General features: G+C 43.1%; 1 pseudogene; it reads left to right on the top strand.

Annotated features, from left to right (window-relative positions):
• The first annotated feature begins 1,435 nt into the window (after positions 1 to 1,435).
• LOC119508087 lies at positions 1,436 to 4,336 on the top strand (annotated as a pseudogene).
• The last annotated feature ends 1,252 nt before the right edge of the window (positions 4,337 to 5,588 follow it).

Below are 5,588 nucleotides of genomic sequence, written 5' to 3'. Positions count from 1 at the left end.
ATTCCTGGTATGTTAAGATGTTGCATCGGGGATCAAAGGTGAATAAAAATATAATCTCTGCACACAGATATTAGTAGACTAGTGGGGAAGGCAGCATGTAGATGTAGACATATAATTATAGTTTGGTATAATAAACGATTGAATAAAAGTAAAGATGAGAATTTGGGGGGTCCAGACAAAGGAGGACTTAAGGGATTCATGGAAGGTTCCACAAAAGAAGAAGGGTTCCGTTTTATCTTAGAGAGAGGGAGAGAGAATGAATTTGTCAGGCAGTATCAGATATCTGATGAATTTGTCAGGCAGTATCTGATATCTGATGGGTATCAGAGTCAGGGATTTTACCCTACTTATAATTAAATAAGTTGGCCTGATGTTGGATATTAGCAGAAGACACAAGACTCCTGGGTCAGGAGTCACAGCACAGCAAGCGGCATGAGCATGGTGTTGCAACAGCTCCCCGTGATCCCCTGGTCCCATGGGGCCCCAGGTGGATGATGCACATGGAGTGGGTTTGCATCATATGTAAGGAACATGACTTGCCAACAGTCCTATTGCAAGCACTGCCCCTCTCTGCCTGGGGATTTGCTCCTGGCTCAAATATGGGGCAGACCAAAAGTACTGGCAGATAATACCCCTGGGAGTAGTCCTTGGCCAATGATGGGTGGGTGTTGGAGGATAAATACCCAGCTTCCTTGCACCTTGGGTGGAATAACTTAAAACTGGTTCCATAATGCCTTCTGGAGTTATCCCATGAAATTGAGCCCCAGTCACCCACAGTGGTAACCTGCTTTGTACCACATGATTTACTGGCTTCTCTTCCTTTCTTCACTTACTTCCTATTCCCCTATCAGCACCTCCTGGGATCACTTCCCAAATAAACAACTTGCACTCAAATCCTTTTCACAGGATCTGCTTCTGGGACCAAAACTAAGACATGTGGTATCTATAACACCCATCCTTCCATCCTTCCACCCACCCATCCTTCCATCCATCCCACCTACTTTACCAACTGACTAGATGCCAGGAAGCATATTAGGTATTCAAGGATAAAAGGTAAATAAATCACAGTTATTGAGCTAAATTTGATCAATTAAATGGCCTTGTGTTTTTCATATCACCAGGCAGAGGTACCCCATACATTGGACACCAACCCAGCAACAGAAAGACTGGGGAATTCCCTCTTCAGAGGCTGGAGGAGGGCTGAACCAGGAGGAGCTGTCCCTGCTGAGGCCAACAGTGCCTAGCACACAGTGACTGTATAATAAATGTTTACTGCATGAGTGTTCAAAAGGGCAGAATGAACAAACGAATGGATTAATTGTAAAGTAGGTCAGGTATTCGTTGGCATCCCTCCCTGGATTTCTGAATCCTTTCCCCCAAACACTGTAAATTCACAATTGAAATTGAATGTCAGGGGACTGTGAAGAGACAAGAGATGAAACCCAGGCCCCCAAAGTTCATGGATAATAGGCTGAAACAGCGAGTCATCCAGTACCTCACCAGTAACAGATGTGGCAAATATGTGGACATTGGCATCTTAGCATCTGATTTGAAAAGAATGTACAGTATAGACTATGGTCAAAGAAAAAGAAATGCTTTTAGGATTCAGGTAGAAAAAGTATTTAGCATAATTAGTAGTGAGAAAGAACTTAAAGATCTAACAGAATTGGAAGATGAACACCTAACAAAAAGAGCAAGAAGACAAGGTGAAGAAGATAACGAGTATACTGAAAGCTACTCTGACGATGATTCAAATGTGGACGATTACCCAGATCCACAGTCAGCAAATCACATGAACAGCTCCCTGGTCTCCTGATATCAGAAAAGAAATCCTGAGTCTGTTTCAAATACTCCTGAGATGGAGCAAAGAGAAACCACCACTTTGACATCACAGGTGACTTGCAAAACAGATACCATTCCTTTGAAAACCTCTGCCACAGTTTCTGAAGGAGGATGGTTTATTGACAAAACCCCAGGTGGAAAGAAAGATGAGTTTTTCTTGGACCTGTCAGATGAGAAAAGTAATCATAAGAAGCCAGTATCAGAGATAGAGGATTCAAAAGATTCTTCTCCTCTGGAGAGTGAAAAAAAAAAAAGGAAAGTCAGGCTAAAGAACAAAGGAAGCAAGAGGAAGAAAGAAGATCTTCAGGAAGCAGATGGAGAAGTAGAAACTGTCTTGCACAAGAGAGCTAAAGTCAGGGGGCTAGAATTGCAAATTTCCAATGTGATGTTTGAAGATATTGGAGGCAATGATGCAACATAAAGGAAGTCTGCAAGATGCTCATACATACGCATCATCCGGAGGTGTACCAGTACCTGGGTGTCGTAGCCCCACTTGGAGTTCTCCTTCATGGGCCACCAGGATGTCAGAAGACATTGCTTGCACATGCAGTTGCTGAGGAACTTGACCTGCCAATCCTGAAAGTAGCTGCCACAGAGATTGTGTCTGGAGAATCTGGAGAATCTGCACAGAAGCTGAGAGAGCTCTTGGAACAAGCTGTGTCAAATGCCCCCTGAATTCTTTTTATTGATGAAATTGATGCTATTACCCCCAGAAAAAGAAGTTGCTTCAAAAGATATGGAATGAAGAATTGTAGCCCAGCTCCTAACCTGCATGGATGATCTGAATAACTAGTCTGTGACAGCTCAGGTCCTAGTCATTGGAGCTACTAACCGACCAGACTCATTAGAACTTGCTTTGAGACGTGCAAGAAGGTTTGACCAAGAAATATGCCTAGCTATCCCAGATGAAGCATCAAGGGAAAGAATGCTTCAAACTTTGTGCAGAAAGCTAAGACTTCCTGAAACTTTTAATTTTTGTCACTTAGCACACCTAACCCAGGCTTCATTGGAACAGACCTCACGGCACTCTGGTGAGGCAGCTATGTATGCAGTAAATAGAGTCCTCATGAAGCTTCCAGAACAGCAGAAGGAAGATCCTGAGATTGAAGGTTTGTCATCTGAAGGAGGCCAGGAAGAAGGAATAAAAACTGAACACACTTCTAAAGCACAGGATGAATTACAAAGGCTAGTGGGGTTGCTAAGAGATCAAGATCCCCTCTCAGAAGAGCAGCTGCAAGGATGTGCCTTGAATTGAATGATTTCATGGTTGCTCTGTCTTCAGTCCAATCCTCTGCCAAAAGGGAAGGCTTTTTCACTGTCCCTAATGTGGCATGGGCAGATATTGGTGCCCTGGAAGATATTAGACAGGAGCTCACCATGGCAATATTGGCACCACTACGTAACCCAGATCAGTTTAAAGCTCCACCTGGATTCCTCCTTGCAGGTCCTCCTGACTGTGGTAAAACTCTCCTTACAAAGGTGGTAGCAAATGAGTCTGGACTTAATTTTTTTTTTTTTATTAAATTCAGTTTTATTGAAATACATTCACACACCGTACAATCATCCATGGTATACAATCCACTGTCCACAGTACGATAACATAGTTATGCGTTCATCACCACAATCTATCTCTCAACATTTTCTTTACATCAGAAAGAACCAGAACAAGAATAAAAAATAAAAGTGAAAAAAGAACACCCAAATCATCCCCCCATCCCACCCCATTTGTCCTTTAGTTTTTATCCCCATTTTTCTACTCATCCATACACTAGATAAAGGGGGTGTGATCCACAGGGTCTTCACAATCACACTGTCACCCCTTGTAATCTACATTATTATGTAATTGTCTTCAGGAGTTCTGGACTTAATTTTATACCTGTAAAGGGTCCTGAATTACTAAACATGTATGTTGGTGAGAGTGAGCGTGCTGTACAACAGGTTTTTCAGAGAGCCAAAAATTCAGCACCCTGTGTTATATTCTTTGATGAAGTGGATGCCTTATGCCCTTGAAGATCAGACTGTGAGACAGGGGCAAGTGTTTGGGTGGTAAATCAGTTACTTACAGAAATGGATGGACTGGAAACATGTCAGCAGGTTTTTATTATGGCAGCCACTAACAGGCCAGATATCATTGACCCTGCAATCCTGCGCCCAGGTCTTTGTGGGTTTGCCACCCCCAGCAGATCATCTTGCCATCTTGAAAACTATCACAAAAAATGGTACCAAACCCACACTGGATACAGATGTAAATTTAGAAACAATTGCTGGTGACCTTTGCTGTGACTGCTATACAGGTGCAGATCTCTCTGCTTTGGTGTGGGAAGCTTCTATCTGTGCCCTGAGACAGGGAATGGCAAGACAGAAGAGTAGAAATGAAAAAGGTGAACTCAAGGTTAGTCATAAGCATTTTGAAGAAGCTTTCAAGAAACTAAAACCTCCTGTATCAAAAAAGGATCAAGTGATGTATGAAGCTCTGCAGCAGTCACTCAGCTGATGATATCTATGCTAGGGCATGGAGGAGTCCAGTGCATTTGTGCTGGCAGAGAAACAACTCTCAGATGCCAGCTTTCAGCCTGACACAGACATGCTTCCATGTAAGCGTTTTCTTTTCAAATTAATAAGGCCAACCTGGAGCTGAAGATCGTTCCTATCTGGCCATCCTCATGTGGAAAAGCCCTACTTGCTTTTGAAGAAAGAGAAAAATTTTTAACTGCTGAAATAAAATAATTGACAATTCCTTAAAAAAAAAAAAAGAAATTGAATGTCAGGATGAGATTTTATCCACTCCTTTCTCAGTGGTCAGTTTTCTTGTAGGCCTGAACAAGTCAGAGTCAAAACAGGGGCTGTGTCCCATCCCTTTTATTCAGTGCATAACTCACCACTGGGCATCTGTATTTGAGTGTTGACAATCATTCCTCAGAGTGTGTGTTCAAGTGTCTTACACAGATAAGGCTTCAGCCACCCAGATGGAACTTATAGGTTAAATAGGGGAACACAGTTTAAATTCTATGGATTGACCTCAAGTGGAGCTGTGGGCTATGGAGTCGAAGGATGTACTTGACTGTTATGTGTCTCTTGCGACACTGCATCCCTGTTGCTAGAACAGCTGGGATATGTGCAAATGGAATCCACGCAGTCTTTGCTTTCCCTGGTACCTCATCTACTGCCACTGTTGTATCTTATATTCAATGGCTCCAGCAGGCAGTTTGAATTCTAAGCCCAATTCTAAACCCAAATAGTTTGGCAGCTGAGAATCCTAGTGAAGTTAGAAAAGAATCTGAAGATGCCACATCTAATTTCTTCATGAACTTTTCAATTGATATACTGGATTCCTGCTTTATGTCCTGCACTCAGCTGCAGTATTCGCTGGAATTTGTTCTCATGGAGAATTGAATCTGGATAGGAGGTCTTGAGTCCAAGCCTCAACAACTCCAGAGGCCCCAGACAGGAGGCTAAAGTCTTGAAAGAGGTTTTCTCAATCTTCAGCTTTCCTTTCTCCTTAGCTGTGGGAAGAGAGCCTCAGCCTACCGTCAGAGCTCAACTGAGCACCGTCCAGGCTCTCAGAGGAAGCTGCAGGCAAGTGTAGTGGTTTGCTCCAGCTTTGCTATTTAGGGCTAGATGCACAGCAGTTGTCCTTTACACAGTGGCCATATGTACCCCTCCCTCTGTATAAGAGAGGAAAAGGATTGCCTTAAAGGGTTCTGGCCCCAGGGGAAGCAGGGCAGCCCTCAGCACAGTATGGAGAT

This window comes from Choloepus didactylus, chromosome 13 (assembly GCF_015220235.1).
Source record: "Choloepus didactylus isolate mChoDid1 chromosome 13, mChoDid1.pri, whole genome shotgun sequence".
In the NCBI taxonomy this organism is placed as follows: domain Eukaryota; kingdom Metazoa; phylum Chordata; class Mammalia; order Pilosa; family Megalonychidae; genus Choloepus; species Choloepus didactylus.
This window is presented reverse-complemented; position numbering and strand designations above follow the sequence as displayed.